General features: G+C 38.4%; 1 protein-coding gene across 6 annotated transcripts in view; it reads right to left on the reverse strand.

The window, feature by feature from the left end:
• The window catches only part of hdac7a (histone deacetylase 7a), a 134,377-nt gene that overhangs the window by 63,958 nt on the left and 54,892 nt on the right, over positions 1-15,527 (reverse strand). For all 6 annotated transcript variants that reach the window (XR_009783862.1, XM_061736814.1, XM_061736813.1 and 3 more), the window contains exon 3: positions 12,595-12,664. The gene's annotated coding sequence lies outside the window, so the exon portion shown is untranslated. The remainder of the gene's footprint in view (positions 1-12,594; positions 12,665-15,527) is intronic.

The following is a 15,527-nucleotide window of genomic DNA, read 5'->3' on the forward strand; positions in this document are numbered from 1 at the left end:
TAAAAAGAAAATAAATTTTAAAAAAAGAAAAAAAAACAAGAGAACCTCAAAGACTATATTCCTAATCGTGCATTTGTACACTTACCATTTTGTGGACATAAGTGTGTTCATAGTATCACATTTCGGCCCACACTGCAAATAGCCTGGCGGTACATTCATTACAATCTGAAAAACGAGTGTGGAATGTTTTTGGGACACTTTTTTCACATTTTTGAAAAAGGACGTAAATGCATTTTTTTGTGATCAAATATGGCACATAATAAATGTCATAAAAAAAAAACAATAATAATTTTAAAAAGGAAGTGTAATGTGGTATGTGTGGGTGTCTGCAAAAGGACCAGACAAAACAGATTTCCCAAGTCAACTGGGAGTAAACTTCCACGGAACTAAAACATCGCAATGAGGCAACGTGCCAACTGACTACTTATCTCTGCAAGTTTTTATACTACACAAAATCTTTTTTTACTATCATTATTATTATCATTATTATTATTGATATTATTATTATTGTTTTCGACAAGCTGAATATAAAGACATTAGTAGAAACCCGCTTCCACCTTCTTTCCAAAACTGTGGCAGGTAACGATTATTTTGGCTTTCAGTCACTGGAAGTATGAAAAATATAGCGTTCCACGTTCCAATATCCAACAGATGAGAAATGGCAAAACATCTCCCTTTATGCATCAGATTAAAACTCCTCAAACTTTCCCTGACTTTTTTTTTTAACTCATCTCACCCTTTTACTGGTATCAGTCCTCTCACTGTCTTACCAGCATTTACTGACCAAAGGAAAGAAAAAAAAATCACCAGCAAATAAATCAGTACATCTGGAGCCAAAATGTGTCTTTTTGTTGAATTTGGTGACGATATAGAAACACAGAGCTGAGAAAGCTTCACCAAAGGGTATCCTTAGTGTGGGCGTGTTTGTGTGAGATGACTACGTGTCGGCGTGTCAGTGCGAGAGTACGCAAATCACCAGGGGAGCAGTGTGTGATACCGTTTGTCTGGTAACAGAGGCCGTTGGGAATGTGCTGATTTATCTGGCAGATTAAACTTGCTACGCACACACACACACAATGCAACACAGGTGTGTGTGAGTGATTAACAATGAGACAGAGAGTCGCTCCTGCCGCCAGGAAAGCTGGGTTATCCCTTCCCTCAATAACCTCGATACGGACGACAACCCGACCTCTTTTTACTCGCGTGTCCAGTTCCAGCACTTGGGGTTAGCGCAACCTGGAAGGCTGGAAATCTAACCGAGAACTAATTATACAGCTCAGACGAGGACAGAGAAATGCCTTTCCGCACAACTCACTGTATTTACCTTTCGTAAGAGTGGAAGCATGAAGACACAGTGAAAGAATGAATCCTAAAAAAAATAAATCAACACAAGCAAACAAAAGGTGATGAGAGGTAAAATCACAAACGCAAGCAAAATATTCCAAAAAGAAAACAGCAAAGGAAGGACACAGAAGTCAAAAGACCAGAAAAGCGAGTTATGCAGCTAATGAAAGACTGCTGAACAAAAGGTTTTCTCTATCTGCTGACAAAGAGATGACAGACGGCTTAGTGCCACTCGTTAAAGCCACTCTGCACGGGGACAACTATCAATAAAGCAGGTGCCACCACTTTGTGTCTTATCACAAGTCCAAAAATAGTTGCACCACCTTCTTCTCGTTTGGCTGAACTGGCTGAGTCACCGTGTCTCAATCACACTAGACCTCTGAGAGGCAACGGCTACTCTCAGTAGATAAATGTGTCATTACCTCGGGGCATCTGAGAGTCTGAAGGCAAAGAAAAAAGGACTTCAATGAAAAGGAAGGCTCTTTAAAGTCTGGGAAAGTGAAAACCAGATTATCAGATGTCTGATAAAAGGTCTGAGCAGGAGATCTTGGACAACGTAACTGTGCTGAAAGGGGCTATCTGCATCGCTCCTTTCGTGTTTTTCTCCTCAGATCTGGAACAGCGGGCATCTGTGTTCCTGTAGCCTAATCTCGGCATGTGTTTGGAAAGCTTTTGGTGCATGGTACAAGATCCAGATCTTGCACCCTTTTGCTTGTGTAAACTTATGTAATATATGTCATTTCCTAGTGGCAAGCTCAACGTGCCTCCACTTCTTTGGGAGTCTTGAGAAATCTTTGTGTAATTTGCGTTGTGTGTGAATATTTGAGTGTAAGTTTCATCTAATGCAAATACAACTGTCCTATTTTGAGCTGGTTTAAGTTACATTTACCTGATAGGAATCCGTTTGTTCATGTAAATGGGTATTACCTGTATTTACATTTCAGTTAACTGTGGCGTTCCACAGAGATCTGGATTTGGACCAATTTTATTTACTTTGTACACACTTCCTTCGGCTAATATCAAACTCTAATTGTCAATATTTAATGCCTACTGTACATCACTTCTGATGTCATGACATTTGTCCCAGAACTACCGGGAAGAACATTTGAGTCATTTCTGACCTTTTGTCATATTAAGCCCTAAATGGATTCAATTCATCTTCTATTAAATAGCTCATTGTTACACTTCTACCTATATAAACACTTCACATTTCACAAAGAGGGTGATTAACTAATGTCTTATTAAATAATTGTTCTTTGATTCTTTCCATCTTATTTTTAACTCAGTAAGAAGAAGACATTGTGTCCGAGATGTTAAGGTGAAAGTTCTTGTAAGAAATTCTCTGTCTATTTCTGATCAAATATCAAGCCACTTTGCTGATACTGAAGAGCAGAGGTTTAAATCACAAAAAAGAAAGAAGTGTCTCTGGACGCCGATGGATACGACCAACCTGAGAAACAAAGTATGAGACCTTGGCGAGGGGGCCGACTGACTAATGAGTTATTGCCTAAAACCTGCCCTTGTGTAGTTGCTAATGGTTCAGTATGTTCTGTACCAGTCAGTGCGGTTACATGCACATCTAAATCGAACTATTGGCAACAATCTAGCTAAGGATTAAATTGGAGGTTCAGAGAAATCCAAGTATGAATCAAACACAATCGATTATTGAGTGAGGTGTGTTCCACTCCATGACGCTAGGTGGCGCCACATGTACTTTTGTGTTGGCGTTCTTTGTTGTTTGTCTTCTTCTTCTCCTACTGTGTTGATATTCTGGCTTTCGCTGCTTGTCACTTCTAGAAGGGAGAGTCCCGGGGTCGGTCAGTAGCTCGGCTAAACGTGGGTTGGTATACAAGCAGGAATAACTCGGATTAGGGTGAATTATCTCTCAATAAACGCTGGATCTCAAGAGCTTCAGCTCGATTCCACTACAGCCCGGCTAAGGTGTTTACATGGCTGTTAAAAATTCGATATCGGTCGGATTAAGGCAACAATTTGACTTTCTGTTAGTGCATGTAAACGTACTGAGTATGTTCTGTGGCACATATGGTGAAGCTGGCCAACCTGTCCTACAACAGCAATCTTTGAAATGAAAGTGCAAGGACTGTGGTTAAATAAACACCTGAAAATGAAAAACATTAATTTTTAACTGTTCTGATACTCAATCAGTAAACTCCGTCAGTATCGGCCCCCCCTACACCAATACTGGGGGAGATCAGTCCCATCTCCAAAATGGAAGTCAATCCGATGTCCTAATTAGGCCAGAAACAGAGGGAGGCTGATGTATAATGCAGAATGGCTCCAGTTTCCTAAGTCCACGTTAACTTTCCATAAACATCCAAAGCTGCCGCGCGTTACGTCAGCATGCTTTCACACATGTCGACTTCAGCCTCGTCTTTGTGCCGCTGTCGCTACAACAAGTGTCCTACCTGCAAGAATGTATCACAGCATGTACGATTAATCGATAAATAAATCTCCACCATGGCTGTTTGTCACTAACACATCACAGCTGGCTGCCAACGCGCACAGTCTGGAGGAGTTTGCTGCAACTTGTTTCACCTGCTCAGCCACAAGATATAAAAATCCTCCGAAACACACACAGACGCACACTTTTCAAGCAGATGTTGCACGCTCGCAATACATGACAAATAAAGTCAAACGGCACATACCAGCGTTTCTCATGTAAATATCCGGCTGTGTGAAAAACCCCAGTAGCGCTTCAGCCTCACCCAGCTCACAGCAGGATCTATAATTAGACAGAGAGCTCCACTCCCCTCCAGTCATCTTTTACTGCCGGCCACATCCTCTTTTTCTCTTAGTCCTCCTCAATGTTGTCTTCCCTCCCTCCCTCCCTCTCTGTTTCTGCCACTATTAGTTAACTCCGTCTGACACCAAACTGTTGATTTTATGGTTATGTTCACACAGTAGTTTCACCGTTCCTGCAGCCGAGCGGCCACGTCGCAGGAGACCACAAGTCACGTTTGCATCTCTTTGTAGATGTTGACCGAGCTCGAATTGGAGAGAGGGAGACTACACTTAGCAAGACAATGTAAAAACAAAAGAAAAACAGTCTTAAGCTTCATGTGGAATATTATATAGGCCTATATATATATATATATATATATATATATATATATATATATATATATATATATATATATATATATATATATATATATATATATATATAAACCTACATATATATACCCACACACATAAAAACATATACAGGACTGTCTCAGAAAATTATAATATTGTGATAAAGTCCTTTATTTTCTGTAATGCAAACATGTCATACATTCTGGATTCATTACAAATCAACTGAAATATTGCAAGCCTTTTATTATTTTAATATTGCTGATCAAGGCTTACAGATTAAGAAAACTCAAATATCCTATCTCAAAAAATTATAATATTCTGGGAATCTTAATCTTAAACTGTAAGCCATAATCAGCAATATTAAAATAATAAAAGGCTTGCAATATTTCAGTTGATTTGTAATGAATCCAGAATGTCTGACATTTTTTTTTCTTTAATTGCATTACAGAAAATAAAGAACTTTACAGTACATACAGTAAAAAACAAATAAATAAATGAGACTTCTAATAACATTAAAAACTAAATTTCCTCCAATCAAAACTTGTCTGACACTACTTCCATTGTGGAATTGTAAATGTTCCATCCCATTAAAAAAAAGAAAAAAAAAATGTGGACGGTAACCACGGTAACGGGGGCGGTCCAGTCAGCAGGAAGTTGATTCTATAAAAGCACAACAATGAGAGAACCAGGGTGGCTTCCTGTTTGAGAGCTCAGTTTAGAGTCCCATTTCCTCTCCTCTCCTCTCTCGCTGCCGCTGCCGCAGTGCCATTGAGCCCGAGGGCAGCACAGTTTCTCATCAGGATAGCTACAAGTGTAAAAACAACCAGCTTGGCTGCAGTTTTTTTTTTTCGGAGTGTGAACAAGCGCAAACAAACAAATCACTTCCCCCTTACACGGTAGGTGTTATTGAAAAAGCGGAGGACTTGGACATGATTTACCGACTCTGATTAATGACTAACAGCAGCCCGAAGGCAACACACTAATGAAATGAACACACTCTTTCTTACAAACACACCCTTTATAGGAACATGGAAAACCACTAAGTAAGCTATTGACAGCCCAGTTAGGCTGCGATTCATTTATTCCAAATGTTTGTGGGTGTAAAATGGCTCGCACAAAACTGGAGTACAACTTGCGGTTGAGCTTGAAAATGTTACAATGTCGCCATAAACTTAAATTACATAACAGTCCAATTTAGAGGACAAATTTCACATACAAAAGTCTCTAACAGTAATATAAAGTAGCTGAACAAAGGCCATCCCGCCTTAAAGACTGATTTTCATTAGGATTTCTCACAGTCCTCCTCAGTTGTACCACAAGGTGCCGTATTGGGCCCTATTCTGTTTTCTTTATACAGGGTTCTTTTCAGCTTTTCCCAATCGAAAATATTGTAATGGCTGATCAAGAGTGTTGCTTCAGTCTTTTCCAAAGTGCAACAAAATCAAACATGTTTAATATTTCATGAAAAATTCCATGGGCATGACATGATGATTCACGAAGGGTGAATGGTTGCTGTCATCCCGCAGGATCCCTAATCTTTGCTAAATCTTTAGTCATCGATTTAAAACTATGGCAACGTCTTTAGACGTCAAAGGATGTCGAGTGTTGTTGTTTTAAAAGTTTTGGCAAAGTTGTCTAGTGTGTAGTCAGCATTTTCAAGGTGATGATAAACCTCAACCCACAAGACATCCGTCCGTCTGTCCGTCCGTCCATCCATTCATCCATAACTATCTGCTTATGGGTCAATGACGAATAAGGATTTTCAACAGGTCAATTTTAAAATAATGAAAAAAAAAGAATATCTATTGCAGTAGTTCAAACATTAAGAATGTTGTGTACACATACATTCATATAAAACTTTTAAATTAAGTGGTTTTTGTCAAGATGAATTGGCACTAGCCTTAAAAAAGGTAATGTGATGCAACCATGATTCATATTAAAATAAATTAATTTCCTTAACATCTTGACATCTTTTTTTTTTTAGGTTTTCAGTGTTATACAAAAATGGTTATTTTAATGGTCGCGTCACATGATATTTCATAAAATTGGACATCAGTCAAACTTTGTTTGTATATTATGATGTAAATATAAATATAAATGTGTATAAATCTTATACACTACAAGAAATTTTGGAAATCATGCCAGATAAGGCAGAAGATTGATTTAAATACATTTAGAGTGATTTCAAAAAAGTTATTAAAACAAGTCCTGGTCGGACGGTCGCACCACATGACATTTTGACGCTTAAAACAACAACAAAATTCCAAATAACTAGTATTTTTTGTAAAATTCAAGTCCATATGTGGGACAAGTAGGTCATATATATGGTATTTTCTTATCCATTTAAACCTTTTTTGAATTGAAAAAAAATCTGTTTTTCAGAAAATATAGGCGTCACGTCATTGACCCTTATCCAGCTTCGATTTGTCGGGGCAGCAGCCTAAGCCGAGAACCCTAGACCTCTCCCTCCCCAGCCAACTCTTCCGGTGCCTCCAACTAGGGCTGGGCGATATGGACCAAAAGTCATATCTCGATATTTTCTAGCTGAATGGCGATACTCGATATATATCGATATATTTTCTGTGACATAATTGGGGTTTCCCCCAAAGCATTATAGCATAGCATCTCTGTTAGCATCTCTGTTAGCTTCATTTTTTTCTAAGGCAAACCCTTAAAAAAACAGTCAGTTTTAATACAAAGCCTCGTGCCAAATGTCACACAGGTTCCTTTATTAACAGAGGTCTGCACAATATCAAAATGTATAAAACAAATGAAATAAAAATAAACTGCCTGCATATTTAGAATAAAAATGCTTCTTGAATAAAATAAAACAAATATCCCTTTCCTGCATAACAATTAAATTAAAATACACTGTGCAATTAATACAATGTAGACAGTAACAGGCAGACTTTTCCACTGAGGTTGACAGTTGCAAATAACAAAACATTTGTGCACATTTCAAATAAAACATTCAAGTCAATTTGTCACAAAATAAGCTATATCAAAATCATTAAAAAAAAATATATATTTTTTTTTAATAATCGATATAAACGAGATGGTCTCGTACCATATCGCGTTTGAAAATATATAGATATATATTAAACTCTCGATATATCGCCCAGCCCTACCTCCAACTGCTCAGATTTGTCTAAAACACCTCCTCGCGGAGCCAACCAGGATGCATCCCAACCAGAACCTTATCAATTCTCTCCTCTCTGTGTGGAGGAGTAGCAGCTCTGCTCCGAATCCGTCCCAGATAACTGAATTTCACATCACAACTCCAAGACAGAGCCTTTAAGCTGCAGCAGTAATGGACAAAAATTGTAAAATATAAAAGTTCTGGACTGGTCAGCAGTCAGTTGTTGAATATGCACATTTGACAAATAAAGAATTTCAAAAAGAATTATTTCAGGATTAAAAATAACTGAGGAATCAGGCCAAGCGTTTCCTGACAGTCAGAGCGTTTTGTACTCAAGAAAGACGGTAGCTGAGAGTAAAGAGCATGTGATCCCAACAGTCAGTAATAGATGTTCATAGAGATCCTGTGTTGCACAACACGGATTTAGCAACTCTGTAGATTTTTTTTTGGCCTTGTATGAATGCACACTCACATCCCTTAACCTTTTACACTCTCTGATAACTCATTTTTCGACTCTTTCCACTAATAAAACCAGCAGTGAATCAGCCCGTCTCTAACTTTTTAAACTCCACGCTCTGGACGGTAAATGTGTTTTCATGGAAAATGCCTCTCGGGAAGTGATTAGTTCAGATCAAGAGACTTGTTTTGAACAAATTTAAGCATAACTTGATGTAATAAAGGAGGTGTGACAGACAGGGGCTGAAGAAGGGACAGTGAACACAAAGAGGGCGGCGGACAAAAGTGGCATTTGGACCATGACTCCATTGAGAAAATGGGTAATTTCCCAGGCCGGTTTGAATCACTTGGGATTTAGCAGAAAGGAAGCATCTCTACCCTTTCCAAAAATTGAAATAAGTGAAAACATTCAGCTGAAATTATGATGAATCATTCTCACTAATATAAACGGGAAAAAAAGTGGCAGTGCGTCACAGTTCCAGCTCTCGTTATCGGTTCACTGAAAGTTGTAAGGAACCGCTGAATATTTTGGGAAATCACCTTTTCTCATGCGTGGAGACGTCCCCAAATGTTGACATATCCCTATAATTGTGTGTCATAGAAGGCGATCAAACAACCTTTTCAAAGCCTATGTTATTATTCCCAGAGGTGGGTAGTAACGAGTTACATTTACTCCGTTACATTTACTTGAGTAAGTTTTGGGAAATGTTGTACTTTTAGGAGTAGTTTTGAATCACTATACTTTTTACTTTTACTTGAGTAGATTTGTGAAGAAGAAACTGTTCCTCTTACTCCGCTACATTAGGCTACGTTGAGCTGTTACTTTTCTTTTATCCCTTTTATCCGCGTACGCGTCAATCTCATGACATCACTGAGTGATTCTTTGGGAACAATGTTAGTTTTTGCATGTTTTGTCACATTTACACAGACTCAAACACACACAGAGTTTCTATGAGTTCATGTTTGTTCTAGTTCTGCCTGGTTAAAAAAGAAAAGTACAAAGGCTTGACATTTTGTTCTACTTGTGCTTAATTTATTTTTTTATTCAGTTATTTTATTATTAATTAAAGTACTTGAATTTACTTTAAGATTATTTTAATTTAAGCAATTTTTTATTGTTTTATTATTTTAATAATAAAAAATATCTTAATTTAATCATTTTAATTTATTTATTTTATTATTTTATTGATTTAATTTGCCGGAAGATGATTATTTTGTACTTTTGTCTGTTTGAATGGTTGTGTTAAAAAAATAAATCAGACGTTACTCAACAGTTACTCAGTACTTGAGCAGTTTTTCCACCAAGTACATTTTTACTTTTACTCAAGTAATTATTTGGATGACAACTTTTTACTTCTACTTGAGTCATATTATTCTGAAGTAACAATACTTTTACTTGAGTAAAATTTTTGGCTTCTCTACCCACCTCTGATTATTCCCTGTTAGGATCACGTCTTTACTCTGAGCTGGTCGTTTTTCTGGAGAAGAAAATGCTTTTTCAACCAGGAAACGCTTTCATCAGATTCTCCAGTCATTCTTAATCCTGATATAAGTCTTTAAAATACTATGTTTGTCAACTGGGTGTGTAATTCAAGGTTTCTGCAGACAATTCCAGCCAGCTCATGTTGATGAAAAAGTGGAGGCATGGTAGCATTTACCACACTGATAGCAAGACGTAGAATATTGTTGGGGTGGAAATCCCCAAAGCTCCTTCTATTGCCTTATGGCTCAAAGATATTATGGATTTCTTAAAATTGGAAAAAATAAAGTTTACAATTAGAAGTTCATTAGAAAGGTTCTTCTCAAGCTGGCAACCATTTATTACTTATTTTGAAAATTTGAGAGTACTTCCATAGGACTGAGCTGATGTCTTTGTTTTTTGTTGTTTGATGTTTTTCTATCCCTAAAAATAGTAACAGCCTAGGTCTGTGCGATTAATCGATTTTAAATCTAAATCGGATTTATTAATCACAATCGATGTTAAAAAAAAGGAAAATCGGAAAATTGATTTTCCTTTTTTGCAGCTGGCTGCATTACAGACAGAGCTCGTCTAGTCATCTTTGTTTGGTCAAGAAAATTGTAAATGTTGTCACTTTACTAAACTCAAGGAGGATTTACAGTATCTTTCAATTGCACTTCATTCCCAATAGGGACATTTGTTTGCTATTTTTCTTTAAAAATAAAGATAAAATATTTGAAACAATTTATTCCATTGTCTTTTGTAGTTTTACCAAAAAAATCAAAATCGAAAATCGGGTTTTCAGAGAAAAGAATCAGGATTTTATTTTTTTCCAAAATCGCCCAGCCCTATAACAGCCTAATTACTAATACATTGGTATAAAACCTGGGGGTGATATATGACAACATTCCGACTCAAGTGTTTACTAGTATAACTTGTGACTACTACTGGAATTGCTAATTATTGATCTAAGAAAATTAATCTCTAGATAACCCATTTCGTTTTCGTTTTCATTTCATTTTATTTTCTTATTTAAGTTTACATTCATTGCAATACTACTACTTTTTTGTTATGTCACTATATTACTATCTTTTTATTTTTATTTATTTATTTATTTTTTTTATTTTTATTATCATTATTTATTTTATTTTATATTTTTATTTTTTATTTTTATTTTTATTATAATTATTTATTTTATTTTTTATTTTTATTTTTATTTTTTTTTAAAGTGGAGCATCACTAAGTTCAGTTTGTAATGACGGTGCAGGATCCATCGTTCCTCTGTTTTTCCTGCCTCCCTCATCCAGTTGCTCTGGCTGGCACAGTCCCCCCCTGCAGCTCCTTATCTCCCTCGTACGCTCGCTCTCTTCTCCCTCCTTCGTGCTCAGGAATCCACAGCTGTCACTCCCATTCAAAACCTCTCGCGTTCCCGAAGCAGCTGGCCGGACCGCCGTGTGCGTACGCGTGCACGTTTCTACGTGAGTCAACCGACCTGCTTTAGAAGCGTCGCCAAACAATTTCTGTATTTACAATCTTGCTATGTGAATGCCGGACGGTCCGAGCGTAAACAGCGGTGTGTGCAGCTGTCAACGAGTCCACTAACTCGTGCTTTAAGCCTCTCCGGGTGTAACGTGTACAGTATGTGAGTGTGTGTATATGTTGCAAGGACAGCCAGACCACAACTAACCTCTCAAGTGAAATGGTTATACAGCGCTAAGGGGAGGACATCTTAATCACCCACCAGCGTCTGGATCGTCTCAGGCTCAAGATCATCATGTGAAACTACTTTTGAAGAAGCGCTGATGTATGCAGATGATACACTAGTTCACTTGTATTTTTATTTATTATAAGTATCTCATAGCTATCGTTTTTGTCCATCGCTCCTGTAGTTTCTTGTGCTGGCCCCTCTTTTTTCTCTTTTGTGCATGTTTGCAGGCCGGAGCTTCGGGAGCTGCGTGCTGACCTGCGGTTGCCACTGTTTGGCTTAAGGCTTTTCTCCCACTAGGGGAGTTTTTACCTGCCATTTTTTATGTAATAATTGCTCGGGGGTTTATGTTTATGTTCATGTTCATGTTCTGGGTCTCTGGAAAGCGTCTAGAAACAACATCTGTTGCATTAGATGCTATATAAATAAAATTGAATTGAATTGAACTTGTCTATGAAGCTGAATGAAAAATGTGAGTTCATGAAATTAAAAGGACATCCTCTGGAAAGCACTGACCATGGTTAATTTGGTTAGTTTCAGGTGGCATTGTCGAGGTCTTGCAGTCATCTAATTCATCCCATCGGCAAGAACGGCAGCACGGTGGCTTAGTGGTTAGCACTGTTGCCTCACAGCAAGAAGGTCCCCGGTTCGACTCCCAGGCCCAGCAGGGTCTTTCTGTGTGGAGTTTGCATGTTCTCCCCGTGCTTGCGTGGGTTTCCTCCGGGTACTCCGGTTTCCTCCCACAGTCCAAAAACATGCATGCTAGGTTAATTGATCATTCTAAATTGCCCGTAGGTGTGAGTGTGAGTGTGTCTGGTTGTTTGTGGGGACTGCGGGTGGAAACTAGCATTTCTGCTAAACCTGGTGTATTTACACTGCCTAATGTAGTGTTCATGAATATACATTGTCCTGTCTAAATAAGCTTTGAAACTAAGAACAACTCAAAGCAACCTTGTGTTCCCATCCCATTCATCTCTTGCAACAACTTCATATCATTTCATGGCGCTTTGAAAGACCAAAAAACAAGAGCAACCAAGCAAAAGACTGAAAACAAGTCAACCTTAAACAGTGTTGCCTGTAGAGAGTTCCCCCAAGCTAAAAACCTGCAAAACCTCCTTGGTGTGAGAAAAGAGAAAAGCACTTAGTTTTTGTGCTTGATAGTTTAAGTTTGGGTGCGTGGAGTGACTACTGATTCAAAAACTCAGACACAGAACAAACCTGTCACAAATATGTCAATCAATTGTTAAATTGCTGGGATTATCAGACTGTCTGTGACATCACAGACCCAACTTTACATTGTGTGGCCATTCAAGGGAAAGCATTTCTGTGATTTCTTAAGGAGCTGGATATTGCCCCACATCACATACTCGAAGTTTACAAAGTGCACAACTTTACCTTGTTTCGGCGACTGATGTCAGAATAACCAGCGACTCTGGAGCTGTGATTGGTGATCTTCCTCTTGTATCTGAGAGAGAAAAAGACATAAAAAGACGTTGTGTGAGATAGTGAAGAAGTAAGAAGTGTGTTATTCCATCTTGTTTAGCTGCGTCTGAACAGGTACGGTCGGATTCCAGCCGGTCTGCATGCCAGCACGTCCGTCTCTATAACTCAAGCGTGACACACGCGCTCAAACGCTACATAAACAGAACGGGCTTCTGTCATCTGGTGCTCAACTTGGTGTCGAAATCTGCCCGAAGACTGAAACTTTACAACAATGCGTTCATGGCGTGAAGACAGAGGGAGACGCCGGGTGTCCCGTTTGACGGGTGACAGTCGGCCTCCAATCAGCCGCTAAGATGCCCGTTCATCACTCTCATCCCTGGATTCCATCCCTTCACTGCGTTGGTTTAACCTCACCAGGTCACCGTTTCACTGTCTCAGTAGGGCTGGGGATCGATTCAAATGTCAAGAATCGATTCGATTCCGATTCTTAAGATTCAGAATCGATTATCAAGATTTGATTCGATTCCGATATTGATTTGGGTTAGTGTTAAAACTGTTTTTTCAGCTGTTGCATGAATTATATGACTGTGTAGTTTTGCAACATATGAATACTAGTATTATATTGAGATTCAACAGCAAGTATTGCAGCTAATGATGCTGTAAGGACCAATTACCTCCCAGAATGCTGATAGAACTGCTTTCAGAAACATCGTGGGGAAGAATTATCAACCAGATTCAGGGAGGAAACAGAGACGGATGAAATCGGTTTAATTTTTTCCCATTTCTGAGAATTAGTTTTTTTGCATTTTATGTAAATGTAACCCCAAGACAGTATATAAAGCAAAGAAATATAAAAAATGTATGCAATTATAACTGAAAACTTTAATGTTTTCATACCTTTAAACATATTTAAATGCAAAATAGATTAGAATAGAATAGAATAGAAGACTTTATTGATCTCCCAGAAGAGAAATTAAATCGTGCAGCAGCCAAACACACACACGCTCAACGGTTTATACAAAAAATATAAAATAGAAATAACCAATAAATAGCTAAATAATAAAAAAAAGCAATATAAAAAGTAGAAAAAGAGTATGTACAAGAGAAAAAAAATAGTAAATACCAAAAAAACTGATAAAAAAAACGGATAAAAAACACGGGACTAGTTAATGCCGTGTCCAACAAAACATTCCTTTTTTGGGCAAAAACAAAAAAAATACCAAAAGTTGTAATGTAATGATGGAAAAAAAATAAGAAAATAAAAAAAAAAAATCGATCTTTAGACGTATGAATCGATTTTTAGGAATTAATATGAGAATCGATTTAGAATCATAAAATCACAAGTGAAAAACTAATAGGAGGTGATGTTTTTCTGCTGTGCGGTGCATGATCTGCCTGACGAAGGATGTGCTGGATGCGAGCAGGCATCGCAGCATCTTCACATCTTAATCGCATTGGGAATGTTGAAACGTTACTAACGGGAAAGGCATGTTGAAATGACCCGCGGCCGATCAGCTGCTTCCTCCGGGCGATGCAGCGCGGCTGCTCGGCGTCGGCCAGAGAGGTCACCGGCCGGCTGGGAAACTCCCACAGCAGCATGAAAGTCTTCAAGACGGCGCACCGACAGTCATGCTAGCGTCCCCGCCGTAGCATGAATCTGGGAGTTGTCTCTAATGTGCAGTCTTGTGAAAAGGAAAGCGGGCTCTCTGTCAACTGTGACATTTTCGGGACACGATAATAACCCCCCCCCAAACAACGGGAGTGAACTTCACAGCGGTTTTTTTCTGCGGTTGTTCACATTAGCTTTTTAAATCCACCTTATACGAGCCGGTAAGACGGAGTGACTTCAAACGCAGGACGTCGGGTGAACGGATGTGAAGGATGTGAAGGATGCAGCAGCAGGGAGCCCGTATGATGTCTTTACAAGGTTTCTGCAGAAGTGGAAGAGGACAAACTCATAAACTAGTTACAAGGTGAGGAAACCTGAGGAAAAGGAAAGCGGCACTGGCCACGTGTGGAGCGATGGCTTCATGTGTGCAGGAGTGGAGAACCGTTGCATGAAGGCAAGTTTATTTGTTGAGCACAATCCAACACAAGGTAATTCAAAGTAGGGCTGGGTGGTATGGACTAAAAAATGTATCACGATAATTTCTGGCATTTATCCCGATAACGATAAAAATGACGATTAAAAAAATACCAATTCAACTCCACCTTTTTAACTATAAATCTATCACCACATTCAGTCTTTGGAGCCAAATCACTGCTCTAAAAGAATAATAAAGTTACACCTGTACTGCAAAACTGGAATGACTCAGATCCGCCATGTTTGTTACACAAACACCTCATCAATGGGAATTTTTCTTTCTTTCCTTCTTTCCTTCTTTCCTTCTTTCCTTCTTTCCTTCCTTCCTTCCTTCCTTCCTTCCTTCCTTCCTTCCTTCCTTCCTTCCTTCCTTCCTTCCTTCCTTCCTTCCTTCCTTCCTTCCTTCCTTCCTTCACGTACGTTGTGCGTGGATTTAACACAGAACAATAAATCAGTTTTACACAAAAACGTCATCAACGGGAATTTATCATTTTTACCGCGAGATGACAAATTCTTACTTATTTTTTTGACGGTTTATAGTGAACGGTAAAATATCGCCCATTCCTAATTCAAAGTGCTTTACATCAACAATAAAAGTGGAAAGACACAATTAAACAGTAAATAACTAATAAAATGATAAGAAAAGAGGTAAAATAATAAAAAGCACAAGTTGTTAAAAAGTAAGGGCAGTAGATCCAGCAGGTTCATCTCATTCTTAAAATGGCAAGAATTACGTTTCTATACGGTCAAAACGTACAAAGACCAGGTCAAATACAGTATTACAAAAGTAATCTGTTTGACA

The sequence above is a fragment of the Cololabis saira genome, chromosome 12 (genome assembly GCF_033807715.1).
Source record: "Cololabis saira isolate AMF1-May2022 chromosome 12, fColSai1.1, whole genome shotgun sequence".
NCBI classification, from domain to species: Eukaryota; Metazoa; Chordata; class Actinopteri; order Beloniformes; family Belonidae; genus Cololabis; species Cololabis saira.